Source organism: Ranitomeya imitator, chromosome 3 (genome assembly GCF_032444005.1).
Source record: "Ranitomeya imitator isolate aRanImi1 chromosome 3, aRanImi1.pri, whole genome shotgun sequence".
Taxonomy (NCBI): Eukaryota; Metazoa; Chordata; class Amphibia; order Anura; family Dendrobatidae; genus Ranitomeya; species Ranitomeya imitator.
Genome location: NC_091284.1, coordinates 599391556 through 599407881, shown reverse-complemented (window position 1 = coordinate 599407881; position 16326 = coordinate 599391556).

Genomic DNA, 16326 nt, shown 5'->3' with positions numbered 1-16326 from the left:
GACTGTCATCAAGGCTTTCCTCTTCCTCAGCTGCAGACGCCTGATCCTTTATGTGCGTCAAATTTTGCATCAGCAGACGCATTAGGGGGATGCTCATGCTTATTATGGCGTTGTCTGCACTAACCAGCCGTGTGCATTCCTCAAAACACTGAAGGACTTGACACATGTCTTGAATCTTCGACCACTGCACACCTGACAACTCCATGTCTGCCATCCTACTGCCTGCCCGTGTATGTGTATCCTCCCACAAAAACATAACAGCCCGCCTCTGTTCACACAGTCTCTGAAGCATGTGCAGTGTTGAGTTCCACCTTGTTGCAACGTCTATGATTAGGCGATGCTGGGGAAGGTTCAAAGAACGCTGATAGGTCTGCATACGGCTGGAGTGTACGGGCGAACGGCGGATATGTGAGCAAAGTCCACGCACTTTGAGGAGCAGGTCGGATAACCCCGGATAACTTTTCAGGAAGCACTGCACCACCAGGTTTAAGGTGTGAGCCAGGCAAGGAAAGTGTTTCAGTTGGGAAAGGGAGATGGCAGCCATGAAATTCCTTCCGTTATCACTCACTACCTTGCCTGCCTCAAGATCTACAGTGCCCAGCCACGACTGCGTTTCTTTCTGCAAGAACCTCGGACAGAACTTCCGCGGTGTGTCTGTTGTCGCCCAAACACTTCATAGCCAATACAGCCTGCTGACGTTTGCCAGTAGCTGCCCCATAATGGGAGACCTGGTGTGCAACAGTGGCAGCTGCGGATGGAGTGGTTGTGCGACTGCGGTCTGTGGACGAGCTCTCGCTTCTGCAGGAGGACGAAGAGGAGGAGGAGGGGGTGCGAACGGCTACAGCCAATTGTTTCCTAGACCGTGGGCTAGGCAGAACTGTCCCAAACTTGCTGTCCCCTGTGGACCCTGCATCCACCACATTTACCCAGTGTGCCGTGATGGACACGTAACGTCCCTGGCCATGCCTACTGGTCCATGCATCTGTTGTCAGGTGCACCTTTGTGCTCACAGATTGCCTGAGTGCATGGACGATGCGCTCTTTAACATGCTGGTGGAGGGCTGGGATGGCTTTTCTGGAAAAAAAGTGTTGACTGGGTAGCTCGTAGCGTGGTACAGCGTAGTCCATCAGGGCTTTGAAAGCTTCGCTTTCAACTAACCGGTAGGGCATCATCTCTAACAAGATTAGTCTAGCTATGTGTGCGTTCAAACCCTGTGTACGCGGATGCGAGGCTAAGTACTTCCTTTTTCTAACCATAGTCTCATGTAGGGTGAGCTGGACTGGAGAGCTGGAGATCGTGGAACTAGCGGGGGTGCCGGTGGACATGGCAGACTGAGAGACGGTGGGAGATGGTATTGTTGCTGCCGGTGCCCTAGATGCAGTGTTTCCTACTACGAAACTGGTGATTCCCTGACCCTGACTGCTTTGGCCTGGCAAAGAAACCTGCACAGATACTGCAGGTGGTGCGGAAAATGGTGGCCCTACACTGCCGGAAGGGATGTTGCGTTGCTGACTAGCTTCATTGGCCGAGGGTGCTACAACCTTAAGGGACGTTTGGTAGTTAGTCCAGGCTTGCAAATGCATGGTGGTTAAATGTCTATGCATGCAACTTGTATTGAGACTTTTCAGATTCTGTCCTCTGCTTAAGGTAGTTGAACATTTTTGACAGATGACTTTGCGCTGATCAATTGGATGTTGTTTAAAAAAATGTCAGACTGCACTCTTTCTAGCATCGGATACCTTTTCAGGCATTGCAGACTGAGCTTTAACCGGATGGCCACGCTGTCCTCCAACAGGTTTTGGCTTTGCCACGCGTTTTGGGCAAGATACGGGCCAGGCAGATGGAACCTGTTGCGATGTTGATGCCTGCTGCGGCCCCTCCTCCTCCGCTTCAGAACTGCTGCCGCCTGCACCCTGTTCCCCCAATGGCTGCCAATCGGGGTCAAGAACTGGGTCATCTATTACCTCTTCTTGTAGCTCGTGTGCAACTTCGTCTGTGTCACCGTGTCGGTCGGTGGTATAGCGTTCGTGATGGGGCAACATAGTCTCATCAGGGTCTGATTCTTGATCAGCACCCTGCGAGGGCAATGTTGTGGTCTGAGTCAAAGGACCAGCATAGTAGTCTGGCTGTGGCTGTGCATCAGTGCACTCCATGTCAGATTCAACTTGTAATGGGCATGGACTGTTAACTGCTTCACTTTCTAAGCCAGGGACGGTATGTGTAAAGAGCTCCATGGAGTAACCCGTTGTGTCGCCTGCTGCATTCTTCTCTGTTGTTGTTTTTCCTGAAGAGGACAAGGAAGCGACTTGTCCCTGACCGTGAACATCCACTAACGACGCGCTGCTTTGACATTTACCAGTTTCACGAGAGGAGGCAAAAGAGCTAGAGGCTGAGTCAGCAAGATAAGCCAAAACTTGCTCTTGCTGCTCCGGCTTTAAAAGCGGTTTTCCTACTCCCAGAAAAGGGAGCGTTCGAGGCCTTGTGTAGCCAGACGACGAACCTGGCTCCACAGCTCCAGACTTAGGTGCAATATTTTTTTTCCCACGACCAGCTGATGCTCCACCACTACCACTACCCTCATTACCAGCTGACAATGAACGCCCCCGGCCACGACCTCTTCCACCATACTTCCTCATTGTTTTAAAAACGTAAACAAACTAACGGTATTTGTTGCTGTCACACAAATTACACGGTGAGCTATAACTTCAGTATGATTTAGCTACCCCTTTACAGGTGAGTGAGACCACAACGAAAATCAGGCACAATGTTACACACTCTGTTGTTGGTGGCAACAAATGAGAGAGATGCCACACACGCAGGACTGTCACTGAAGCACAAATGTAAATATTAATCTCCCACTGATTTGATTTTTTTTTTTTTTAAGGGAGACTTTAGGAAAAAAAAATAATAGAATAAAATGATTTTTTCAGGAAGAATTTAGAAACCAAATAAAATAAAATGATTTTTTCAGGGAGAATTTAGAAAACAAATAAAACAAAAAAAGGCTTTCTATGGCCCACTGAGTGAGAGATGACGCACACAGGAGTCAGGAGTGGCACACAAGCACAGAGGCCAATTTTTATCTCCCACTGATTGATGTAGTGATCTTTTCAGGTAGATTTTGGAACCCAAATCAAGCTAAAAAAAATAATAGGCTTTCTATGGCCCACAATTGGAGAGAGAGAGAGAGATGGCACACCCAGGAGTCAAGACTGGCACACAAGCAGAAAGGGCAATATTAATCTCCCACTGATTTGTTTTTTTTTGTTTTTTTCAGGGAGACTTTAGGAAAAAAAAAATAGAATAAAATGATTTTTTGAGGAAGAATTTAGAAACCTAATAAAATAAAATGATTTTTTCAGGGAGAATTTAGAAAACAAATAAAACAAAAAAAGGCTTTCTATGGCCCACTGAGTGAGAGATGACGCACACAGGAGTCAGGAATGGCACACAAGCCCAGAGGCCAATATTTATCTCCCACTGATTGATGTAGTGATTTTTTCAGGTAGATTTTGGAACCCAAATCAAGCTAAAAAAATAATAAGCTTTCTATGGCCCACAATTGGAGAGAGAGAGAGAGATGGCACACCCAGGAGTCAAGACTGGCACACAAGCAGAAAGGGCAATATTAATCTCTCACTGATTTGTTTTTTTTTTTTTTTTTTCAGGGAGACTTTAGGAAAAAAAAAAATAGAATAAAATGATTTTTTCAGGAAGAATTTAGAAACCAAAGAAAATAAAATGATTTTTTCAGGGAGAATTTAGAAAACAAATAAAACAAAAAAAGGCTTTCTATGGCCCACTGAGTGAGAGATGACGCACACAGGAGTCAGGAGTGGCACACAAGCCCAGAGGCCAATATTTATCTCCCACTGATTGATGTAGTGATTTTTTCAGGTAGATTTTGGAACCCAAATCAAGCTAAAAAAATAATAGGCTTTCTATGGCCCACAATTGGAGAGAGAGAGAGAGAGAGCACACCCAGGAGTCAAGACTAGCACACAAGCAGAAAGGGCAATATTAATCTCCCACTGATTTGTTTTTTGTTTTTGTTTTTTCAGGGAGACTTTAGGAAAAAAAAAATAGAATAAAATGATTTTTTCAGGAAGAATTTAGAAACCAAAGAAAATAAAATGATTTTTTCAGGGAGAATTTAGAAAACAAATAAAACAAAAAAAGGCTTTCTATGGCCCACTGAGTGAGAGATGACGCACACAGGAGTCAGGAGTGGCACACAAGCCCAGAGGCCAATATTTATCTCCCACTTTTTTTTTTTTGTTCCAGGGAAAATTTATAAACCCAATAAAAAAAATAATAAATAGGCTTTCTATGGCCCACTATCTGAGAGACAGAGAGAGATGGCACGCTTAGGACTGGCACACAAGCCCAAAGGCCAATATTAATCTCCCTTTTTTTTAAGGGAGAATTTATAAAACCAAAAAAATAAAAATAAATAGGCTTTCTATGGCCCACTATTTGTGAGAGAGATGGCACGCTCAGGACTGGCACACAAGCCCAGAGACCAATATTAATCTCCCACTTTTTTTTTTTTTCCAGGGAAAATTTATAAACCCAATAAAAAAAAAATAAATAAATAGGCTTTCTATGGCCCACTATCTGAGAGAGAGAGATGGCACGCTTAGGACTGGCACACAAGCCCAAAGGCCAATATTAATCTCCCACTGATTGATTTATTGATTTTTTCAGGTAGAATTTAGAACCCAAATAAAGCAAAAAAAAAAAAAAAATGGGCTTTCTATGTCCCACTGAGTGAGTGATGATGCACACAGGAGTCAGGAGTGGCACACAAGCCCTGAGGCCAATATTTTTCTCCCACTGATTGATGTAGTGATTTTTTCAGGTAGATTTTAGAACCAAAATCAAGCAAAAAAATAAATAGGCTTTCTATGGCCCACTGAGTGAGTGATGATGCACACAGGAGTCAAGAGTGGCACACAAGCCCTGAGGCCAATATTTTTCTCCCACTGATTGATGTAGTGATTTTTTCAGGTAGATTTTATAACCCAAATCAAGCAAAAAAATAAATAGGCTTTCTATGGCCCACTGAGTGAGAGATGACACAGACAGGGATGGCACTCTAGCAGAAATGTCAATCTTAATCTCCCACAAAAAAAAAAAAAAACAGGGAGTGTCCTTCAATTACTATCTCCCTGCAGTAATCTCAGCCAGGTATGGCAGGCAGCAATAAGGAGTGGACTGATGCACAAATTAAATAAAAAGTGTGTACAAACCAAAAAGATAGCTGTGCAGAAAGGAAGGAACAAGAGGATTTGTGCTTTGAAAAAAGCAGTTGGTTTGCACAGCGGCGTACACACAGCAATGCAGCTATCAGGGAGCCTTCTAGGGCAGCCCAATGAGCTACAGCGCTGAGGGGAAAAAAAAAAAAATGTAGCTTCCACTGTCCCTGCACACCGAAGGTGGTGTTGGGCAGTGGAAATCGCTACAGCACAAGCGGTTTGGTGGTTAATGGACCCTGCCTAACGCTATCCCTGCTTCTGACGAAGCGGCAGCAACCTCTCCCTAAGCTCAGATCAGCAGCAGTAACATGGCGGTCGGCGGGAACGCCCCTTTATAGCCCCTGTGACGCCGCAGACAGCAAGCCAATCACTGCAATGCCCTTCTCTAAGATGGTGGGGACCAGGACCTATGTCATCACGCTGCCCACACTCTGCGTTTACCTTCATTGGCTGAGAAATGGCGCTTTTCGCGTCATTGAAACGCGACTTTGGCGCGAAAGTCGCGTACCGCATGGCCGACCCCGCACAGGGGTCGGATCGGGTTTCATGAAACCCGACTTTGCCAAAAGTCGGCGACTTTTGAAAATGAACGACCCGTTTCGCTCAACCCTAATGGTGACCGCAAAAAAGTCTGATTTTCCATTTATTTCTCTCTCCTCTGATACGATCTAGGATTGGTTTATTTTGATCACTGTATTAGACCCTGTCACAGTGATCAAAATAAAAAAAGAGTAAATCAAACCCCTTTTATCAGCCCCTTAGTTAGGTAAAAGTAATAAAATAAAATAAAGTATTTTTTTCCACTTTTCCATTAGGTTTAGGGTTGGGGCTAAGGTTAGTGTTAGGGTCGGGGTTAGATCCAGGGTTAGGGTTGGTCTAGGGTTAGGGTTGGGGCTAGAGTTGGGGTCAGGGTTGTGTTGGGGTTATGGTTTGGCTACGGTTGTGTTGTTGGTGTTATTGTTGTGTTGTTGGGGTTACAGTTGTGGTGTGGGGGTAACGATTATGGTGTTGGGTTAGGGTTGTATTGGGGTTAGGGTTGTGTTAGGGATATGGTTGTGTTGGAGATACGGTTATGTTGGGGTTATGGTTGTATTGGGGTTACAGTTGGGGTATTAGGGTTAGGGTGGTATTGGAGTTGGAGTTGGGGTTGTTATTAGGGTTGAGATTAGGTTTGGGATTAGTTTCAGGGGTTGGGCTTTGTTACGGCTGGAGTTAGAATTGGGAGGTTTCTACTGTTCAGGTACATCAGGGATCTTCAACCATGACATGATGCCCTCTTTTGATTTTATCCAATTTTGCTTTACAAAAGTTAAATGGTGCTCCCTCCCTTCTGAGCCCTGCCCTGCACCCAAACAATGGCTTTCCCCCACATACAGGGTATCGGCGTACTCAGGAGTAGTGTTGAGCGATACCTTCCGATATCGGAAAGTATTGGTATCGGTTGGGATCGGCCGATATTCAAAAAATATCGGATATCGCCTATACCGATACCCGATCCCAATGCAAGTCAATGGGACCAAAATATCGGAATTAAAATAAACCCTTTCTTTCCTTGTAGGTTCATTCTACATCAAGGAAAACAACTAAGAATAATGTAGGATGTATTGTGGGAGGTGGCGGAGACATTAAAGGCAATGAGGTTTAGCCCAATCAAATAGAATAGCATGTTTTTTTTTTTTTTTTTTTAAAGACGTTCGGAGTGAAAAAGATATTGAGTATGTAAATTTTTTTTCATTTTGTCAGATATTGATGTTTCACTATTCCACGCCCTTCCCCTTCTTTTTTTTCTTTTTTTTTTTACTTTTCTCACACTTTCATCTTCATCATCATCAGCATCTTTGACATCAACTTCTTCTTCACCTTATTCATCTTCTTCTTCATCTTCTACCTATTTTTTTTTTTTATTACATTCTTCATATTCATTTTATTCAACTATTATTATTCTTCCTATTCTACATATTCTTTTTATTCCACTGTTATTATTCTTCCTATTCTACTTCTTCATCATATTCTCATTTGTGACAGGCATTCCCATAGTTGTTATCTATAAAAGTTGGAAGATTACACCTTCCGTTCTGCCAGTCACAAAAGTTACATTTGTCCGCGTTCAGTTTGGCCTGCAGCATCAGGCTTTATCCAGGGGTACCACGAGGAGGAACGGACTCACCCCCATACACTGCTTAGTCTTCTTCTGCATATAATTTAGATAATATCTTTTGCTCTGATATTAAGTCTTATGCTTAATGTTCTTCTGCTCTTTGTTCTGCAGCCTCTTGTTCTTCTGCTTCTCGGTCTTCCATGTCGTCGTCTCCAGGGTCGTCGTCTCCAGTGTCGTCATCTCCGCCGCCGTCGTCTCAGCCGTCGTCGTCTCCGCCGTCGTCGTCTCCGCCGTCGTCATCGGGGTGGTCTTCCGGGTCATCGTCGTCGTCATCGGGGTGGTCTTCCGGGTCGTCGTCATCGGGGTGGTCTTCCGGGTCGTCGACTTTAGGGTCTTAAACTTGGAAATGTAGCAGAAGGTACAAGAAGGCTGAGAAAATGCCAAGAACCAGCTGATGGAACTGGAACTCGGATGGCTACCCGAAGGTTCAAGAGCCTATGGAACTACCGAGGACCAGCTGACGTTACTGGAACCCGGTTACTAAGCAGGAGGTACCCGTGCTAAAAAGCACTACCAAGGACCGCCTGACGTTGACGGAACTCGGATACCCAGAAGGAGGCACCTAAGCCAAAGGCTCTGCCCGGAACCAGCTGACGTTACTGGAACCAGGATGGGGAGCAGAAGGTACAAGAGCAAAAGACACTGCCGAGAACCAGCTGACGGTACTGGAACCCGGATGGGTAGCCGAAGGTCCAAGAGCCAATGGAACTACCGAGGACCAGCTGACGTTACTGGAACCCGGTTACTAAGCAGGAGGTACCCGTGCCTGAAAGCACTACCAAGGACCACCTGACGTTGGTGGAACTTGGATACCCAGAAGGAGGCACCTAAGCCAAAGGCTCAGCCCGGAACCAGCTGACGGTACTGGAACCAGGATGGGGAGCAGAAGGTACAAGAGCAAAAGACACTGCCGAGAACCAGCTGACGGTGCTGGAACCAGGTGGTGGACCCGAAGGCCCACAGGAGAGGAGAGAACAGCTAGGCCGCGAGGCAGCCGCAGTTACCGAACCCCAACAGTCCTACAGGGGGAGCTGGGCCTACTGGCACTACAGAACCAGCCTTGACTACCAGTTCACGCAGCCCACATAGGAAGCTCCTAAACTGGAGGCACCCTGGAGTTGGCTAACCGGACTGCAACACGACGGGGCAAACATAGGCGTCTCAGCGAGTTTGACACACCCCGGAAACAGCTGACGGTGCTGAAACCAGGTTTGGCACGAGGGAGTACCTGTGACAAGAACACTGCCGAGAACCAGCTGGCGGTGCTGGAACCCAGATGCGTTGCCCCAGTGTGCAAGAGCCAATGGCACGACCGAGGACCAGCTGGCGGTGCTGGAACCCGGTTACTAAGCTGTAGGTGCCCGCGCTTAAAAGCACTACCAAGGACCGCCTGACGTTGGCGGAACTCGGATACCCAGGAGGAGGCACCTAAGCCAAAGGCTCGGCCCGGAACCAGCTGACGGTGCTGGAACCAGGTGGTGGACCCCAAGGCCCACAGGAGAGGAGAGAACAGCTAGGCCGCGAGGCAGCCGCAGTTACCGAACCCCAACAGTCCTACAGGGGGAGCTGGGCCTACTGGCACTACAGAACCAGCCTTGACTACCAGTTCACGCAGCCCACATAGGAAGCTCCTAAACTGGAGGCACCCTGGAGTTGGCTAACCCGACCGCACCACGACGGGGCAAGCATAGGCGTCTCAGTGAGCTTGACACAACCCGGAAACAGCTGACGGTGCTGAAACCAGGCTTGGCACGAGGGAGTACCTGTGACAAGAACACTGCCGAGAACCAGCTGGCGGTGCTGGAACCCAGATGCGTTGCCCCAGTGTGCAAGAGCCAATGGCACGACCGAGGACCAGCTGGCGGTGCTGGAACCCGGTTACTAAGCTGTAGGTGCCCGCGCTTAAAAGCACTACCAAGGACCGCCTGACGTTGGCGGAACTCGGATACCCAGGAGGAGGCACCTAAGCCAAAGGCTCGGCCCGGAACCAGCTGACGGTGCTGGAACCAGGTGGTGGACCCCAAGGCCCACAGGAGAGGAGAGAACAGCTAGGCCGCGAGGCAGCCGCAGTTACCGAACCCCAACAGTCCTACAGGGGGAGCTGGGCCTACTGGCACTACAGAACCAGCCTTGACTACCAGTTCACGCAGCCCACATAGGATGCTCCTAAACTGGAGGCATCCTGGAGTTGGCTAACCCGACCGCACCACGACGGGGCAAGCATAGGCGTCTCAGTGAGCTTGACACAACCCGTAAACAGCTGACGGTGCTGAAACCAGGCTTGGCACGAGGGAGTACCTGTGACAAGAACACTGCCGAGAACCAGCTGGCGGTGCTGGAACCCAGATGCGTTGCCCCAGTGTGCAAGAGCCAATGGCACGACCGAGGACCAGCTGGCGGTGCTGGAACCCGGTTACTAAGCTGTAGGTGCCCGCGCTTAAAAGCACTACCAAGGACCGCCTGACGTTGGCGGAACTCGGATACCCAGGAGGAGGCACCTAAGCCAAAGGCTCGGCCCGGAACCAGCTGACGGTGCTGGAACTAGGTGGTGGACCCCAAGGCCCACAGGAGAGGAGAGAACAGCTAGGCCGCGAGGCAGCCGCAGTTACCGAACCCCAACAGTCCTACAGGGGGAGCTGGGCCTACTGGCACTACAGAACCAGCCTTGACTACCAGTTCACGCAGCCCACATAGGAAGCTCCTAAACTGGAGGCACCCTGGAGTTGGCTAACCCGACCGCACCACGACGGGGCAAGCATAGGCATCTCAGTGAGCTTGACACAACCCGGAAACAGCTGACGGTGCTGAAACCAGGCTTGGCACGAGGGAGTACCTGTGACAAGAACACTGCCGAGAACCAGCTGGCGGTGCTGGAACCCAGATGCGTTGCCCCAGTGTGCAAGAGCCAATGGCACGACCGAGGACCAGCTGGCGGTGCTGGAACCCGGTTACTAAGCTGTAGGTGCCCGCGCTTAAAAGCACTACCAAGGACCGCCTGACGTTGGCGGAACTCGGATACCCAGGAGGAGGCACCTAAGCCAAAGGCTCGGCCCGGAACCAGCTGACGGTGCTGGAACCAAGTGGTGGACCCCAAGGCCCACAGGAGAGGAGAGAACAGCTAGGCCGCGAGGCAGCCGCAGTTACCGAACCCCAACAGTCCTACAGGGGGAGCTGGGCCTACTGGCACTACAGAACCAGCCTTGACTACCAGTTCACGCAGCCCACATAGGAAGCTCCTAAACTGGAGGCACCCTGGAGTTGGCTAACCCGACCGCACCACGACGGGGCAAGCATAGGCGTCTCAGTGAGCTTGACACAACCCGGAAACAGCTGACGGTGCTGAAACCAGGCTTGGCACGAGGGAGTACCTGTGACAAGAACACTGCCGAGAACCAGCTGGTGGTGCTGGAACCCAGATGCGTTGCCCCAGTGTGCAAGAGCCAATGGCACGACCGAGGACCAGCTGGCGGTGCTGGAACCCGGTTACTAAGCTGTAGGTGCCCGCGCTTAAAAGCACTACCAAGGACCGCCTGACGTTGGCGGAACTCGGATACCCAGGAGGAGGCACCTAAGCCAAAGGCTCGGCCCGGAACCAGCTGACGGTGCTGGAACCAGGTGGTGGACCCCAAGGCCCACAGGAGAGGAGAGAACAGCTAGGCCGCGAGGCAGCCGCAGTTACCGAACCCCAACAGTCCTACAGGGGGAGCTGGGCCTACTGGCACTACAGAACCAGCCTTGACTACCAGTTCACGCAGCCCACATAGGAAGCTCCTAAACTGGAGGCACCCTGGAGTTGGCTAACCCGACCGCACCACGACGGGGCAAGCATAGGCGTCTCAGTGAGCTTGACACAACCCGGAAACAGCTGACGGTGCTGAAACCAGGCTTGGCACGAGGGAGTACCTGTGACAAGAACACTGCCGAGAACCAGCTGGCGGTGCTGGAACCCAGATGCGTTGCCCCAGTGTGCAAGAGCCAATGGCACGACCGAGGACCAGCTGGCGGTGCTGGAACCCGGTTACTAAGCTGTAGGTGCCCGTGCTTAAAAGCACTACCAAGGACGGCCTGACGTTGGCGGAACTCGGATACCCAGGAGGAGGCACCTAAGCCAAAGGCTCGGCCCGGAACCAGCTGACGGTGCTGGAACCAGGTGGTGGACCCCAAGGCCCACAGGAGAGGAGAGAACAGCTAGGCCGCGAGGCAGCCGCAGTTACCGAACCCCAACAGTCCTACAGGGGGAGCTGGGCCTACTGGCACTACAGAACCAGCCTTGACTACCAGTTCACGCAGCCCACATAGGAAGCTCCTAAACTGGAGGCACCCTGGAGTTGGCTAACCCGACCGCACCACGACGGGGCAAGCATAGGCGTCTCAGTGAGCTTGACACAACCCGGAAACAGCTGACGGTGCTGAAACCAGGCTTGGCACGAGGGAGTACCTGTGACAAGAACACTGCCGAGAACCAGCTGGTGGTGCTGGAACCCAGATGCGTTGCCCCAGTGTGCAAGAGCCAATGGCACGACCGAGGACCAGCTGGCGGTGCTGGAACCCGGTTACTAAGCTGTAGGTGCCCGCGCTTAAAAGCACTACCAAGGACCGCCTGACGTTGGCGGAACTCGGATACCCAGGAGGAGGCACCTAAGCCAAAGGCTCGGCCCGGAACCAGCTGACGGTGCTGGAACCAGGTGGTGGACCCCAAGGCCCACAGGAGAGGAGAGAACAGCTAGGCCGCGAGGCAGCCGCAGTTACCGAACCCCAACAGTCCTACAGGGGGAGCTGGGCCTACTGGCACTACAGAACCAGCCTTGACTACCAGTTCACGCAGCCCACATAGGAAGCTCCTAAACTGGAGGCACCCTGGAGTTGGCTAACCCGACCGCACCACGACGGGGCAAGCATAGGCGTCTCAGTGAGCTTGACACAACCCGGAAACAGCTGACGGTGCTGAAACCAGGCTTGGCACGAGGGAGTACCTGTGACAAGAACACTGCCGAGAACCAGCTGGCGGTGCTGGAACCCAGATGCGTTGCCCCAGTGTGCAAGAGCCAATGGCACGACCGAGGACCAGCTGGCGGTGCTGGAACCCGGTTACTAAGCTGTAGGTGCCCGCGCTTAAAAGCACTACCAAGGACCGCCTGACGTTGGCGGAACTCGGATACCCAGGAGGAGGCACCTAAGCCAAAGGCTCGGCCCGGAACCAGCTGACGGTGCTGGAACCAGGTGGTGGACCCCAAGGCCCACAGGAGAGGAGAGAACAGCTAGGCCGCGAGGCAGCCGCAGTTACCGAACCCCAACAGTCCTACAGGGGGAGCTGGGCCTACTGGCACTACAGAACCAGCCTTGACTACCAGTTCACGCAGCCCACATAGGAAGCTCCTAAACTGGAGGCACCCTGGAGTTGGCTAACGCGACCGCACCACGACGGGGCAAGCATAGGCGTCTCAGTGAGCTTGACACAACCCGGAAACAGCTGACGGTGCTGAAACCAGGCTTGGCACGAGGGAGTACCTGTGACAAGAACACTGCCGAGAACCAGCTGGCGGTGCTGGAACCCAGATGCGTTGCCCCAGTGTGCAAGAGCCAATGGCACGACCGAGGACCAGCTGGCGGTGCTGGAACCCGGTTACTAAGCTGTAGGTGCCCGCGCTTAAAAGCACTACCAAGGACCGCCTGACGTTGGCGGAACTCGGATACCCAGGAGGAGGCACCTAAGCCAAAGGCTCGGCCCGGAACCAGCTGACGGTGCTGGAACCAGGTGGTGGACCCCAAGGCCCACAGGAGAGGAGAGAACAGCTAGGCCGCGAGGCAGCCGCAGTTACCGAACCCCAACAGTCCTACAGGGGGAGCTGGGCCTACTGGCACTACAGAACCAGCCTTGACTACCAGTTCACGCAGCCCACATAGGAAGCTCCTAAACTGGAGGCACCCTGGAGTTGGCTAACCCGACCGCACCACGACGGGGCAAGCATAGGCGTCTCAGTGAGCTTGACACAACCCGGACACAGCTGACGGTGCTGAAACCAGGCTTGGCACGAGGGAGTACCTGTGACAAGAACACTGCCGAGAACCAGCTGGCGGTGCTGGAACCCAGATGCGTTGCCCCAGTGTGCAAGAGCCAATGGCACGACCGAGGACCAGCTGGCGGTGCTGGAACCCGGTTACTAAGCTGTAGGTGCCCGCGCTTAAAAGCACTACCAAGGACCGCCTGACGTTGGCGGAACTCGGATACCCAGGAGGAGGCACCTAAGCCAAAGGCTCGGCCCGGAACCAGCTGACGGTGCTGGAACCAGGTGGTGGACCCCAAGGCCCACAGGAGAGGAGAGAACAGCTAGGCCGCGAGGCAGCCGCAGTTACCGAACCCCAACAGTCCTACAGGGGGAGCTGGGCCTACTGGCACTACAGAACCAGCCTTGACTACCAGTTCACGCAGCCCACATAGGAAGCTCCTAAACTGGAGGCACCCTGGAGTTGGCTAACCCGACCGCACCACGACGGGGCAAGCATAGGCGTCTCAGTGAGCTTGACACAACCCGGAAACAGCTGACGGTGCTGAAACCAGGCTTGGCACGAGGGAGTACCTGTGACAAGAACACTGCCGAGAACCAGCTGGTGGTGCTGGAACCCAGATGCGTTGCCCCAGTGTGCAAGAGCCAATGGCACGACCGAGGACCAGCTGGCGGTGCTGGAACCCGGTTACCAAGCTGTAGGTGCCCGCGCTTAAAAGCACTACCAAGGACCGCCTGACGTTGGCGGAACTCGGATACCCAGGAGGAGGCACCTAAGCCAAAGGCTCGGCCCGGAACCAGCTGACGGTGCTGGAACCAGGTGGTGGACCCCAAGGCCCACAGGAGAGGAGAGAACAGCTAGGCCGCGAGGCAGCCGCAGTTACCGAACCCCAACAGTCCTACAGGGGGAGCTGGGCCTACTGGCACTACAGAACCAGCCTTGACTACCAGTTCACGCAGCCCACATAGGAAGCTCCTAAACTGGAGGCACCCTGGAGTTGGCTAACCCGACCGCACCACGACGGGGCAAGCATAGGCGTCTCAGTGAGCTTGACACAACCCGGAAACAGCTGACGGTGCTGAAACCAGGCTTGGCACGAGGGAGTACCTGTGACAAGAACACTGCCGAGAACCAGCTGGTGGTGCTGGAACCCAGATGCGTTGCCCCAGTGTGCAAGAGCCAATGGCACGACCGAGGACCAGCTGGCGGTGCTGGAACCCGGTTACTAAGCTGTAGGTGCCCGCGCTTAAAAGCACTACCAAGGACCGCCTGACGTTGGCGGAACTCGGATACCCAGGAGGAGGCACCTAAGCCAAAGGCTCGGCCCGGAACCAGCTGACGGTGCTGGAACCAGGTGGTGGACCCCAAGGCCCACAGGAGAGGAGAGAACAGCTAGGCCGCGAGGCAGCCGCAGTTACCGAACCCCAACAGTCCTACAGGGGGAGCTGGGCCTACTGGCACTACAGAACCAGCCTTGACTACCAGTTCACGCAGCCCACATAGGAAGCTCCTAAACTGGAGGCACCCTGGAGTTGGCTAACCCGACCGCACCACGACGGGGCAAGCATAGGCGTCTCAGTGAGCTTGACACAACCCGGAAACAGCTGACGGTGCTGAAACCAGGCTTGGCACGAGGGAGTACCTGTGACAAGAACACTGCCAAGAACCAGCTGGTGGTGCTGGAACCCAGATGTGTTGCCCCAGTGTGCAAGAGCCAATGGCACGACCGAGGACCAGCTGGCGGTGCTGGAACCCGGTTACTAAGCTGTAGGTGCCTGCGCTTAAAAGCACTACCAAGGACTGCCTGACGTTGGCGGAACTCGGATACCCAGGAGGAGGCACCTAAGCCAAAGGCTCGGCCCGGAACCAGCTGACGGTGCTGGAACCAGGTGGTGGACCCCAAGGCCCACAGGAGAGGAGAGAACAGCTAGGCCGCGAGGCAGCCGCAGTTACCGAACCCCAACAGTCCTACAGGGGGAGCTGGGCCTACTGGCACTACAGAACCAGCCTTGACTACCAGTTCACGCAGCCCACATAGGAAGCTCCTAAACTGGAGGCACCCTGGAGTTGGCTAACCCGACCGCACCACGACGGGGCAAGCATTGGCGTCTCAGTGAGCTTGACACAACCCGGAAACAGCTGACGGTGCTGAAACCAGGCTTGGCACGAGGGAGTACCTGTGACAAGAACACTGCCGAGAACCAGCTGGCGGTGCTGGAACCCAGATGCGTTGCCCCAGTGTGCAAGAGCCAATGGCACGACCGAGGACCAGCTGGCGGTGCTGGAACCCGGTTACTAAGCTGTAGGTGCCCGCGCTTAAAAGCACTACCAAGGACCGCCTGACGTTGGCGGAACTCGGATACCCAGGAGGAGGCACCTAAGCCAAAGGCTCGGCCCGGAACCAGCTGACGGTGCTGGAACCAGGTGGTGGACCCCAAGGCCCACAGGAGAGGAGAGAACAGCTAGGCCGCGAGGCAGCCGCAGTTACCAAACCACAACAGTCCTACAGGGGGAGCTGGGCCTACTGGCACTACAGAACCAGCCTTGACTACCAGTTCACGCAGCCCACATAGGAAGCTCCTAAACTGGAGGCACCCTGGAGTTGGCTAACCCGACCGCACCACGACGGGGCAAGCATAGGCGTCTCAGTGAGCTTGACACAACCCGGAAACAGCTGACGGTGCTGAAATCAGGCTTGGCACGAGGGAGTACCTGTGACAAGAACACTGCCGAGAACCAGCTGGCGGTGCTGGAACCCAGATGCGTTGCCCCAGTGTGCAAGAGCCAATGGCACGACCGAGGACCAGCTGGCGGTGCTGGAACCCGGTTACTAAGCTGTAGGTGCCCGCGCTTAAAAGCACTACCAAGGACCGCCTGACGTTGGCGGAACTCGGATACCCAGGA